The sequence below is a fragment of the Pseudophryne corroboree genome, chromosome 6 (genome assembly GCF_028390025.1).
Source record: "Pseudophryne corroboree isolate aPseCor3 chromosome 6, aPseCor3.hap2, whole genome shotgun sequence".
NCBI lineage: Eukaryota > Metazoa > Chordata > Amphibia > Anura > Myobatrachidae > Pseudophryne > Pseudophryne corroboree.
Window position 1 is genome coordinate 727,982,885 of NC_086449.1, and position 14,027 is coordinate 727,996,911.

Consider the following 14,027-nt stretch of genomic DNA (forward strand, 5'->3'; position numbering starts at 1 on the left):
TGCCTGTCACAAAATTAATTTTCTGACAGCCTTACTTCAAGACGAAAACTTAATACACGCACAGCATACCTACACATACAGAGGTGGATTGGGATGGAAAACCAGCCCAGGAAATTTATGGAAGCAGCCCTAAATGGGGGTGCAGTCTGAAGAGTGGTTGGGCTCTCTTGAGTGGGGTGGGATCCCTCCTCATAGGGCCTGATTGTGGCAGAGCTGCTGTACTGCAGAGATGAAATAACAGAATGAATGGGGACAATGCAGTATACTGAGTGCAGTGGGCTGCATGTCATATGGGGGGTGGGGCCACATGACAACACACAAAACAGGCTCCATAGACATGCCAGCCTACCAGGAATCTTCCTGGTGATTCCCATGGCCAATCCGCCCCTACACACATAGCATACACACACACAACATACATACTGTACATACACACAACACACCACACACAGCATGCCTAAAAACACACACACAGCATACATACACACAGCATACATACTGTACATATACACAACACACACATAGCATGCATACACATACAAACAGCATACACACACACACACACACACACACACACACACACACATACATACAAACACACATACTGTAGCATACATACACACAACACACACAGACCATACATACATACATACATACATACAAACACACACACACACACACACACACACACACACACACACACACACACACACACACACACACACATTAAAGCACTAACCATACCAAGAGAGAAGAGGAGGAGATTGTCACTGCTGGTGTCCATGTGAGCGGAGCTGCTGCTGCATATACTCAATAGCTCCCTCTGCTGCCTGCAATGTGTCCAGTGCTGCAGACAGCTGAGAGCTCTGCTGATCAGAGCTCTCTGTGAGGAGCAGCCGTGCATGCGTGACGGCTGTGGTCATGAGTGCAGGTGTGCCCGGCCAGTGCAGAGATGGAGACAAGGCTTTCTTCATCTCTGGAAAACAAATTTGGTCCATGCGGAAGAGAGGTGGGGGAGGGGAGGTTCTGCACCACTGCCACCAACGGCAGAGCCTTATAAAAAAAAAAAGTAAACGCCCAGTGCTTGGTGGCAGACAGGGGGCCCCCAATATAAGGGGGGCCTGGGGTACTGTGTCCCCTGGGCACCCCCCTTAATCCGTCTCTGATGCAGTCCTGCCTGAAAATAACAAACAGATGAAATAAATGCAGAAAACTCTTCAGGAACTTCCATGCGACGTGACCGGCTACTCCGGGCACATTTTCTAAACTGAGTCTAGTCGGAGGGGCATAGAGGGAGGAGCCAGCGCACACTATCAAATTCTTAAAGTGCCCATGGCTCCTAGTGGCCCCGTCTATACCCCATGGTACTAAATGGATCCCCAGTATTGTCTAGGACGTAAGAGAAATTAACAACTGTGAATGCATTTGCGTCCATCTCTGAATCAGGCCAATAGATGACTAAAATATTCCCTGGAAGGCGCTGCAGAATGTGTGTGCGCTATATGAATAAATAAGACATACAACACGCAATGTGAGTTTCAGTTTTCAGATGGCTAGAAAGAGCACTACCCTACAAAATGCAGCCAGGCTCAGCGCTTTGTGACTTGCAGCAGGGAAAGGGTTAAGGACATATTCTGTGCTGTAGCTGGCATGCGCTGTGACAGTTAACAGCCAGGTGCCGGGACAGTTTGGTGAGGTGAGGTGGCCATTTTAGGAGGACAGAGAACAAGGGGTGAAGCCAAGCTATTACCTGTAGCGCATGGCAGTGTTCCCAGTGACCGGAGCAGACGGAGATTGCTGGCGGCTGTCAGGGGACCCAGTGAGCAGCCGAGCGGCTACCAGTGACAAGCGGCAGACTGACGGTAGGGACTGGGAGAAAGACATTTTACGGCCAATCCAGGGGCAGTGACCCTCCCAGATTAGGCAGTCCTGGAGTCGCTTATTCTTCAATGCAGCAGATGGTGAGCAACAGAGGGTCACACCCCTTTCCTAATCCAGCACCTGTACTTTTGTTACAGTAATTACCTGGAAAGTTAGAAAGTAACGATTAGTCTGGCTGAAAGCAGCAAACTTTCTATTCATGGGAAGGAAATCTCCACTCCTTTGAACAGAGCAAGTCTACCCTTGCAAACCTTTAACATTTAGAGTAAAACTCTGAACTTGAAATAAAGGCAACATACCGAGGAGTTTCAGTAGTTTTAATGAGTACTCCAATGAGGAATGTTCATCTGAAATGGGCATTACACTTTATGGGGCCTCAAGGCAGGGGCATCTTAAATGAAGAGGGGACCCGTGTGCAGACTCTGTGTGGGCCCCCTTCTCTCTGTGGTGCCATAGACTCCAGGAACATGGCACCTGCCATGTTCCCGGTGACTAATCTCTAGCACGCATTGGGCGGGTCTCTGAAAACATGGAGTCCACTGTGTTCCCAGAGATAAATCGGTACTGCACATATGTGAATCACTGGCAAAATGGCTACCATGCCATTTTTTCCAAGTGATTTCACCTGCAATAGCAGCGCCAACACGGGACTAAAAGAGAGGTAAGTAATTAAATATGGGTGCACTGTGTGTGGGCCACCCTGGACCCACGGGCCCGTGTTCACCACACACACTGCACTTATTATAGATACACCTATGCCCCAAGGTCTAAGTAATTTATATGTGACTGCATTGATTTATGTTGAACATTGCAGAGACTGTGAGCTGAAGTTGTATACTGTTTTAAGGGGGTTTACCGAGTTGATCGCACGTAGCAACTTTTTGCTGCACGTGCGATCAACTAGACGCCGCCTATGGGGGAGGGCTTTTTTTGCATAACAAGGCTGCGAACGCTTGTGCTGCCGTTGTTGGTATAGTGCGATGGATCGATACCATAGGTGTGCAGTGGGGAGCCTTAGATAAAGTATTACCTCAGGAGTTACCTTGTATACAGACAGAACGAGACTTGAGATGTATATCTCCTTTATATAGTACTGAAATAGCAGGATCAATACAACAGGTTTCAGTATCATCAGCTTAACTCCTTCTCCCTCAGAGACTCTTCTAGAATAACACACATGTGAGGTAAAACAAACAAGTACATAACATATGCAACAGACAAACACTACATCTCTGTAACTATACAGCGCCATCTGCTGCCCCTGTACGGTAACTACATGCATATAAACGAAACCATAGTCTGTTGTCCATATTTCAACACCCCTTCTCAACAGACTGGGTTTCTTCAGTTAGACCCATCTTTGACGTAAGTCTCCAATGTCTCTCTCTGGTAAGAGGCTTAGTCATGATATCAGCTGTCATATCTTCTGTTGGGCAATAGTTCAACTCTATAAGACCTTGTTCCTGTAGATCCCTCAGGAAGTGATGCTTGACATCAATGTGCTTGGTTCTTGGGTTCACTCTTTCTGTTTGCGCTAATGCAATGCATCCTTGATTATCCTCATATATCTTGATAGGTTCTTCTTGAGGCATTCCTAGGTCTGATAGTAGTTGCATTAACCATACCACTTCTTGACTGGCGTGAGCTGCTGCAATATATTCAGCTTCTGTAGAAGATAGTGCTACGGTAGACTGCTTCTTGCTTGTCCAGCTGATTAATCCTTCTCCAATAGAGAATAGATATCCACTTGTGGATTTTCTGTCACTTGTGTCTCCAGCCCAATCTGCGTCAACGTATCCTGTTAACTTGTGACTTGTGTTTGCTGAGAGCTTAAGTTTCTTGTTAATCGTTCCCTTTAAGTAACGAATTACCCTCTTAACTGCGTTCCAATCCATCTTTGTTGGTTTAGAGACTTTTCTGCTTAAAATCCCGACTGCTGTGGAGATATCTGGTCTGGTGACGGTTGCAATGTATAGCAATTTTCCTATGGCTTTTCTGTATAGATGGTTATCCTCTAACAGGTTGCTCTGATCATTTGGTTCCTTTTCATAACTTGTCTCCATAGGAGTGCTTGCTGTCTTTGCATCTTGCATACCAAATTCCTCAATGGTTTCCTGAATTTTGTATTTCTGACTTAGTGTGAATGTTCCATCACCTTCTCTTGAGATTTGCATTCCCAAGTAATGCGTTATGTGGCCGAGGTCTTTTGTTTCAAACTGACGGTTTAGTTCTTGTAACAATTCAACTTCGTCCCCTTCTTGTTCGAAACAAACTAGCAAATCGTCCACGTAAATTAATACATAGAACCATCTTTCCTCTATCAACTTCGTATAGAGACATGGGTCTGCTTTGCTTCTGATGAATCCCTTTTCTGTCAGAACTCCATTTATCTTTGTATTCCATGCTCTTGCTGCTTGTTTAAGACCATATATACTCTTGTTCAGTTTACATACGTGATCTGGGTTCTGAGAATCCACGAAGCCTGGTGGTTGTTCCATGTATATATCTTCCTTTAGTTCACCATGTAGGAAAGCCGTCTTTACATCGAAATGTTTCACTTTCATACCCTTTATGGCTGCTGTTAGGAGTAAGGTTCTAATGGTAGTGTGCTTCACAACTGGAGCAAACGTTTCATCATAATCTTCTCCAAATTTCTGTGAATATCCTTTAGCAACTTCTTCTCGTGATGCAGGTTCTTGCATGTTAATGGCTTTTGCTTTGTAAGATAAACGTGTAGGTGCTTTTCCCTTATTTTCTCTTGAAGAGCGTCTCACACCCTCGGATGCACTCTCATGAGTGTCGCTGGTATTTATCTTGTGTTGTACTTCAACTTCTTGAATGATCTCTACTTCATCTGTTTCTTTGAATTTGGTGCTTTCTTCTTCTTCAGTAGAGTCTACTGGAGTTATGACATCATCTCGTGTTTCTTCTATGAATGTCACACTGTTGCTTATAACTACTTTTCCAGTTCTTGGATTTAAGATTCTGTAGCCTTTTGAATGTTCACTATAGCCGACTAGAACTCCCTCTTCTGCTCGGTTCTGCAACTTGCTTCGTTTTTCAGCAGGAATGTAAACGAAGGCTCTGCATCCAAAAACTCTAATGTGCTTTAAGCTGGGTTTCTTACCGTGCCACAGCTCATATGGTGTCTTCCTTACTGCTTTGGAAAGTAGTCTGTTTTGAAGATAGGTGGCTGTTGCTGCTGCTTCACCCCAATATTTATCAGGTAGTCCTGAATCTGTAAGCATGCACCTTATCATTTCTGTTAGTGATCTGTTTTTCCTCTCAGATACGCCATTTTGCTCTGGTGTATATGGTACTGTCTTCTGATGCTCAATACCGAGTCCTCTTAAGTACCGTTCTATTTTCTGTCCTGTGAACTCGCCTCCATTGTCGCTGCGAAGAGTTAGCATATTCCTCTTGAACCTGTTTCTGGTCATGTTCACGTAGTCTTGCAGCTTTTCAAAGACTTCATCTTTACTTTTTATTAGATAAGTGACTGTGAACCTGGAGTAGTCATCAATGAATGTCAGCATATACCTTTTGTCTCCTACGGTTCGCGTTTTCATAGGTCCGCATACATCACTATGTACCAGGTCTAGTGGTCTGGAAGCTCTGTTTTCACTTTTCTTAGGAATTGTTGTCCTTGTCGCTTTCGCTTTTATGCAGCATTGACACTTCATCATTTCTGAACAGTCTGACACTTTGAGATCCCTGGCTAGGTCTCTCTTCTGCATTTCCTTTATGCAATCTGGGTGTCTGTGTCCTAATCTTCTATGCCACTTGTGAATACAGTCAGCGTGTTTCTGTGTACTCAGCTTTGCCTGCTGTGCTGCAATATCCAGACAGTATAAATGTTCTTTTATTCTGGCTGTAGCTAGTGTTTCTCTTCCGTTTTGGATAAAACACTTATTATTCTGAAACTTTACAGTAAGTCCTTTTTCTACTAGATTCTTTACTGATAGCAGTGCTCCCTCAAGCTTGGGAACATATAGCACATCTGTTACGGGTATTTCTGCATAGCTGCCATTACCCTTGGAGCATAGGAATTTACCATTCCCTTTCCCTTCTGCAATGATATTTGTTCCATCTGCTAGGTAGATTGTTTCTTTATGGTTCAAATCAAGTTCAGTAAAGAAGTCCTTGTTATTTGTCATGTGACTAGTCGCTCCTGAGTCTACATACCACTTTTCTGATAATTGGTTTACTGTCGCTTTAAATGTTCCATTCCAATTGTGTGCTCCTGTATCTGTAAGTGTGGCTTTGGCTCTTTGTTTGTGTAATCTTTCTGGTGGTTTGTGCTGCTCTGTCTTCCATATGGTGCAATCTCTTTTCAGGTGACCCACTTTCTTGCATCTGAAACATGCTCTTGTTTCCCTGGTGTGTGGCTTAGTGTCCACCATTTTAAGTGCTTTCTCTGTGTCACTTTCAGTATTGCACTCTGTAAGCTCCTTTCTGCGTTGATACTCCTCTATGAGCCTGTTCTTCACAAAGTCTGGTGTGATTTCTGCTTCAGGTCTCATTTCTAGTGCGTTTATTAGTGCACTGTATGTATCTGGTAAACTGCAAAGGAGGAAGGCTGCTATGTGGTTGCTTTTGATTTCTTCTCCCATTGACCTGAGCTGTATGGTTATCTCTAGTAGTGCACTGATGTGTTCTTGCATTGTCTTGCCTTTATTAAATCTCATTTGATATAATTTTCTTAATAGGAATAGTTTGCTGTTCAAACTTGCTCCTTCATGCACTCTCTGCAAAGCACACCACATGCCTTTAGCTGTACTCTCTTGTCTGATGTGTATAAGCTGTTCATCTTCCACTAGTAAACTTATAGTGGCTCTTGCCTGTCTGTCCTTCTTAATCCACTGCTGATCCTCTCCTTCAGGTCTGTCTGCATTTATAACATCCCATAAATCATCTCTGGTTAATAGCATTTCTACTTTAAACTTCCATGTTTGATAGTTCTCATTAGAAAGCTTGCTTGCAGCTAGTCTGAGATCTGTGTAATTTGCCATAACCCTTCCTTGTATAGATCTCTCTATTCTTCTGTGGTATTAAACTTGTTTTACTCACAGTTTTCTTTCCAAGGTTCTCCTGGGTTGTTTCTTGTGCGTTACACAGTCTGCTGTCTGCGCCTGCTGGGACTTGCAGTGCGACTCGTGATCTGGATGCTGCTTGGGATGCACTCCTGAAAACTTTATCTTGTACAGACTCCAGTCTGGGCCCATAACCTGTTGGTATAGTGCGATGGATCGATACCATAGGTGTGCAGTGGGGAGCCTTAGATAAAGTATTACCTCAGGAGTTACCTTGTATACAGACAGAACGAGACTTGAGATGTATATCTCCTTTATATAGTACTGAAATAGCAGGATCAATACAACAGGTTTCAGTATCATCAGCTTAACTCCTTCTCCCTCAGAGACTCTTCTAGAATAACACACATGTGAGGTAAAACAAACAAGTACATAACATATGCAACAGACAAACACTACATCTCTGTAACTATACAGCGCCATCTGCTGCCCCTGTACGGTAACTACATGCATATAAACGAAACCATAGTCTGTTGTCCATATTTCAACAGCCGTGCTATGCAAATACATTTTGTGCAGTTTCTAAGTAGCTTTCAAGTTACTTACCCGCTGCAATGTCTTTAGCCTGTCCGGTCCCGGAACTGACGTCAGACACCCGCCCTGCAAACGCCTGGACACGCCTGCGTTGGACTCACCACTCCCAGAAAACAGTCAGTTGACGCCCCGGAACGCCTTCCTCCTGTCAATCTTCTTGCGATCGCAGAAGCGTTCGCTTTCTTCGTTCTTCTTGACGTTGGCCCCATGCGCAGAACCGACCCGTTCGCACGGCTACGAAAAACAGCAGCGTGCAAATGGGTTGGAATGACCCCCTAAGTTTGTCCTAAGTACAAGTAGTTTGTTTGTTTAGAAGTATTCTATTAACCGGATAGTGCATTTGAGTAAGTGTAATATTTGTAATAATCATAAAAATAGGATTTTAATTACCTACCGGTAAATCCTTTTCTCGTAGTCCGTAGAGGATGCTGGGGTCCACATTAGTACCATGTGGTATAGACGGGTCCACTAGGAGCCATTAGCACTTTAAGAGTTTGAGAATGTGGGCTGGCACCTCCCTCTATGCCCCTCCTACCAGACTCAGTCTAGAAACTGTGCCCGAGGAGACGGACAACTTAGAGAGAAAGATTTTACACAGATAGTGGCGAGATTCACACCAGGTCACACACAAGACAAACCAAGGTAACTAGCTTGAAACATCAGCAACGGCTGAACAAGATTACTTACCAAGTAACAAAACAGTACGTAACTAAGCACTAAGCAGTACTGAACTAAATAACCACTGCAGGACAACGAAGCACTGGGCGGGCGCCCAGCATCCTCTACGGACTACGAGAAAAGGATTTACCGGTAGGTAATTAAAATCCTATTTTCTTTTACGTCCTAGAAGATGCTGGGGTCCACATTAGTACCATGGGGATGTACCAAAGCTCCCAGAACAGGAGGGAGAGCGCGGAGGCTCCTACAGAACTGATTGACCAAACTTTAGGTCCTAAGAGGCCAAAATATCGAACTTGTTGAACTTAGCAAATGTGTTCGACCCCGACCAAGTAGCTGCTCGGCAAAGCTGTAAAGCCGAGACCCCCCGAGCAGCCGCCCAGGAAGAACCCACCTTACGAGTAGAGTGGGCCTTAATAGACGTAGGACACAGCAATCCTGCCGTAGAATACGCATGCTGGATAGTGAACCTGATCCAGCGAGATACTGTCTGCTTAGAAGCAGGACACCCAAAATTCTTGGGATCATACAGGACGAACAGAGAGTCCGATTTTCTGTGACGAGCAGTCCTCTTCACATAGATTTTCAGAGCCCTTACAACATCCAAGGACTTTGATGAGATTGAGGAGTCAGTAGCCACTGGCACCACAATAGGTTGGTTGATATGAAAAGCCGACACAACCTTTGGAAGGAACCACTGATGTGTCTGGAGCTCAGCTCTATCTTCATGGAAGATCAGGTAGGGGCTCTTACAAGATAAAGCCCCCAACTGCGACACACGTCTAGCAGAAGCTAAGGCCAACAAAGTGACAGCCTTCCTTGTGAGAAACTTGACCTCAACCTCCGGAAGAGGTTCAAACCAATCCGATTGGAGAAACTGCAACACCACGTTGAGATCCCAGGGCGCCGTAGGCGGTACAAAGGGAGGCTGGATGTGCAGAACCCCTTTAGGAAAAGTCTGAACCTCAGGAAGGGAAGCCAACTGTTTCTGGAAGAAAATGGATAGGGCCGAAATCTGGACCTTTACGGATCCCAACCTCAGGCCCCTATTCACACCTGCTTGCAGGAAGAGGAGAAACCGTCCCATTTGAAACTCCACAGTAGGAAACTTCTTTGACTCATACCAAGATACATATTTTTTCCAAACACAATGGTAATGTTTAGACGTTACTCCTTTCCTAGCATATATCAGGGTAGGAATAACATTGTTTGGAATGCCCTTACAAGCTAATATCTGGCATTCAACCTCATGCCGTCAAACGTAGCCACGGTAAGTCTTGATAGGCGAACGGACCCTGCTGCAGCAGGTTCTCCCGAAGAGGACGAGTCCTCGGCTCTTCTAGCAGTAGATCCAGAAGATCAGCGTACCAAGCCCTTCTTGGCCAGTCCGGAGCAATGAGGATTGCCAGAACTCTTGTTTTCCTAATGAGTTTTAGAACTCTTGGAATGAGTGGAAGTGGAGAAAACACGTACACCGACTGGAACACCCACGGAGTCACTAGGGCGTCCACCGCCACAGCTTGCGGGTCCCTCGACCTGGAACAATGCTGCCGAAGCTTCTTGTTGAGACGAGAGGCCATAATGTCTATTTGAGGTACACCCCAAAGATCTGTTACCCCCGTGAACACCTCCGGATGGAGTCTCCACTCTCCTGGATGGAGATTGTGTCTGCTGAGGAAGTCCGCTTCCCAGTTGTCTACTCCCGGAATGAAGATTGCTGACAGCTCCAACACGTGTTTTTCTGCCCAGAGGATGATTCTTGTTACCTCTGACATTGCAGCTCTGCTCTTCGTTCCTGGCCTTTGGTGATAGACGTATTCTCTGGTGCATGTGTAGATGCTCGACCACTTGTCCAGGAGATCCAGTTGGAAGGGCCGAGCATGAAACCTCCCATACTGCAGAGCCTCGTAAGAGGCCACCATCTTCCCCAGAAGGAGAATGCACTGATGCACTGACACCCGGGCTGGCTTCAAGACATCCCGTACCATTGTTTGTATCACCAACGATTTCTCCTCCGGAAAAAACACCCTCTGCACTTCCGTTTCTAGGATCATTCCCAGAAAGGACAACCTCCTGGTCGGCTCCAAATGTGAATTTGGAAGATTCAGGATCCAACCGTGTTCTTTGACTAGATGGGTCGTGAGAACAATGGATTGTAACAGTTTCTCCTTGGACGATGCCTTTATCAGCAGATCGTCCAGATATGGAATTATGTTCACCCCCTGTCTGCGGAGGAGAACCATCATCCCCGCCATCACCTTGGTGAAGACCCTCGGTGCTGTGGAGAGGCCGAATGGCAGTGCCTGAAACTGATAGTGACAGTCTAACAGTGCGAATCGGAGAAAAGCTTGATGCGGCGGCCAAATCGGAACGTGAAGGTACGCATCCTTGATATCCAGGGATACTAGGAATTTCCCCTCTTCCAGACCTGATATCACCGCCATCAGAGACTACATTTTGAACTTGAACTCCCTCAGAAAGGGGTTTAGCGATTTCAAGTTCAGAATGGGCCTGACCGAACCATCCGGTTTCGGAACCACAAAATGGTTTGAATAGTAACCTTTGTTTTGCAAATGGGGTGGAACTGGTACAATGGCATGTGACTCCACCAACTTCTGGATGGCTTCTTGTAGGATAGCCCTGTCCGCCAGCAAAGCTGGCAAGCCTGATTTGAAGAATCGGTGAGGAGGGAGATCTTGAAACTCCAGCCTGTACTCCTGGGACACAATATCTTGCACCCAGGGATCCAGGCCGGACGACACCCAGACGTGACTGAAATGCCTGAGTCTCGCCCCCACTGGCCCCACCTCCAGGCCGCGCGGTCCACCGTCATGCTGAGGATTTGGCGTACCTGAAGCCGGCTTCTGTTCCTGGGAACCCGCAGCAGCAGGTTTCTTGGATTTTGGCCGACCTCCTCTAAAGAAGGTGTTGGACGGCTTGGCCTTTCTTGTTTTAGCAGCCCGAATGGACTGTGATACAACTGAAGAAAAAGGTTTCTTCATAGCAGGTGCAGCTGAGGGTAGAAAGGGGGACTTACCCGCTGTAGCCGTGGAAATCCACGCATCCAGCGCTTCCCCAAAGAGAGCCTGACCTGTATAGGGTAGGGTCTCCACACCTCTCCTGGATTCCGCGTCGGGAGAGCACTAGCGCAGCCAAAGTCCTCTACGAGCTGAGACAGACATGGAAGATATCCCTGCAGCCATGGAACCCAGGTCTTTCATGGATTCCACCATAAATCCTGCAGAATCCTGAATATTACGTAAAAACAATTCAACGTCAGTTTTATCCATTGTGTCCAAATCTTCAAGTAACGTGCCTGACCACTTTACTATAGCTTTGGAAATCCATGCACAGGCAATAGTAGGACGGAGTATCACCCCTGAAGCCGTGTATATGGATTTCAGCGTAGTGTCAACTTTGCGATCAGCCGGTTCTTTTAACGCGGTAGATCCTGGGGCAGGTAAAACCACCTTCTTTGAGAGTCTGGATACAGACGAGTCAACAATGGGTGGGTTTTCCCATTTTTTCCTATCCTCCTCAGGGAAACGGAAAGCAACCAGAACCTTTCTAAGGATCTGAATTTTTTTTCTCTGGGTTTTCCCAGGCTTTCTCAAATATAGCATTTAATTCCTTAGATGCAGGGAAGGTTAGCGAGGCTTTCTTATTGTCAGTGAAGTAAACTTTCTCAACTTGCTCAGGTGTTGTATCAGCAATATTCAACACATCTCTAATGGCCTCTATCATCAACTGCACCCCGTTTGCAAGAGATGCCGCCCCCCTGAGCACATCCCCATCACCATCTGCCGTGTCAGAATTGGTATCCGTGTCATCTTGCATAATCTGAGCAAGAGCACATTTGTGGGAACATACAGTAGGGGGCTCTGAGGTAACAGAACCGGACCAAACTGCCATAGAGTTCTGTAAAACATGAGTTGCAGATTCATTTTGTGCAACCCTAGTAGAAATCTGAGAAATCATAGTTTTAATTGAGGCTAACCTCTCAGGCTCACTTGCTGGGACCTGCGCTAACACAGTGCAATCCTGATTACATGGAATGGGATCTTCCTGAGCGGACATATCCTCTGCAGCATATAACACAGAGTCCCCGGACATAGCTTAATGGAGACCACAGACACTCCACATACACACAGGGAAGGGCAGACAGAGTTTCCCCCCTAAGAATGGCAAAGGAGACACAGAGATTGGAGCCAACCCACACACAGCGCTAATAGACAGGGAGACCCCTAGCCAGCGCTGACTGTGCACCTTAATAGGTTACACAGTCTGTATACAGCCTCTCCCCCCCCCCCCCCCCCCTTCTACAACCCCCTGGTACCATAAAAGATAGCTGGAGTTGATTTGGAGGGACAGCTCACACTGACAGCGCATCTGCAGGCAGGAAAATGGCGCTGAGTGCTGCTGGGTCCGCTCTGAGGAGAAGCTCCGCCCCCTTACATGGCGCTGTCTTCCCGCTCCTCTGACGATTATACTGGCCTGAGGAATTGTGCTGGCAGCGATCCAGGGACCCTGACAGGCTTGGAGGTCAGTGTAGGGTGTAGGCGCTGGCTCATGGCACCCCTCACAGCGCCGCACTATGTACCGCTGAGTCCCGGAGCGCAGTTAGTACTGAGCTCCATACCCTGTTGCCGCCATCTTCACACCGGCTCCCCGCTTGCTAGGGGGGCCGGTGCCTAACTCGCCACCGATCTTCTGGCTCTGTAAGGGGGTGGCGGCATGCTGCTGGGGTGACTAATCCCCTGTGGCGGGGAACGTTTGATCCCCTCAGGAGCTCAGTGTCCCAGAGCCGGATTAAGGGGGGGAGGGGCAGGGGGTACGTTACCCCGGGCCCCCCAGTTCTTAGGGGCCCCCGTGTCCTTGATCGCACCTGCCGCCATACCCCCCGTCACCTCACTGCCTGTGCATGAAGTCATCTCTTGATGCCCGGCGCCCCGCACTACTCTGCGCCCGGCCTGCCCGCCTCACCTGTTCTATCCCTGCCATGTACAGTACAGTACATGCGCAAGGAGCAGGAGAAGCGCCGAGTGACGTGCGTCCCACACCCGGAAGTGCCTCCGTTATCCCGGGATGAGGGAGATGTTGGTGCGGCTGCTGCTCATCGTGTCCCTGCTCCGAGCCACCCTGCGTTATGTCAACAGGGATATGCAGGGCGCCAAGGCTGGGCTGCCCACTCCAGTTAGCGTCACCCTACAGTTTGGCTCATTTTATTGTGCCCACCCAAACTTGGGTCATTCCACTGTACCCGCCCCAGCTTGGCTCACACTATGCCCAGCACACCCCTCAGCAGCAGAGCCCATCAGTCCCCCACGAGCTGCAGGCATTGACCAAGACGAAGATGACCCATGAGGAAGCCGACAGTGTGGTGTCAGCACACTTTTAATACTTTATTTCCATTCTCTTGAAATCTCCCCCCTCTCCGTCTTTTTCTCTCTCTCCTCTCCCCTTCTCTCTCTCTCTCTCTCTCTCTCTCTCTTTTTCTTCCTCTCCCCCTCTCTTCCCCCCCCCCCCCCCTCTCCTTTTCCCTCTCTCTCTCGGTGGTCGAGGTGGTGTGTGGGTGGATTTCAAGGTGGTGCCTCAGAGATGTCAGTGTGTATGTATGTGTATGTATGTGCATATATATCAGCAGTGTGGGTGGCACTCACGGGACTGGCATTCAATTCAAATAACTGGACAAAAGAATCTACTTCGCAATCAACATTACGGTATTATTAAGCTTCGTCAGGATCCCGACGAAGGTTAATAATACCGAAACGTTGATCGTGAAGGAGACTCTTGTGTTCAGTAATTTGAGTTGAATGCCATATACCATATATATAATAGTCC

At 47.1% G+C, this 14,027-nt stretch overlaps 1 protein-coding gene across 4 annotated transcripts in view; it reads left to right on the plus strand.

Moving 5' to 3' along the window:
- Positions 1–14,027, plus strand: part of RFX4 (regulatory factor X4) — a 242,988-nt gene that overhangs the window by 96,475 nt on the left and 132,486 nt on the right. For 2 of the 4 annotated variants that reach the window (XM_063928435.1, XM_063928438.1), the window contains exon 1: positions 1,655–1,961. The exons of 1 other annotated variant lie outside the window; for it this stretch is intronic. The gene's annotated coding sequence lies outside the window, so the exon portion shown is untranslated. Of the gene's footprint in view, positions 1–1,654; positions 1,962–14,027 lie in introns of those variants that run through there. One more of the 4 variants, XM_063928436.1, reaches the window with a different exon arrangement.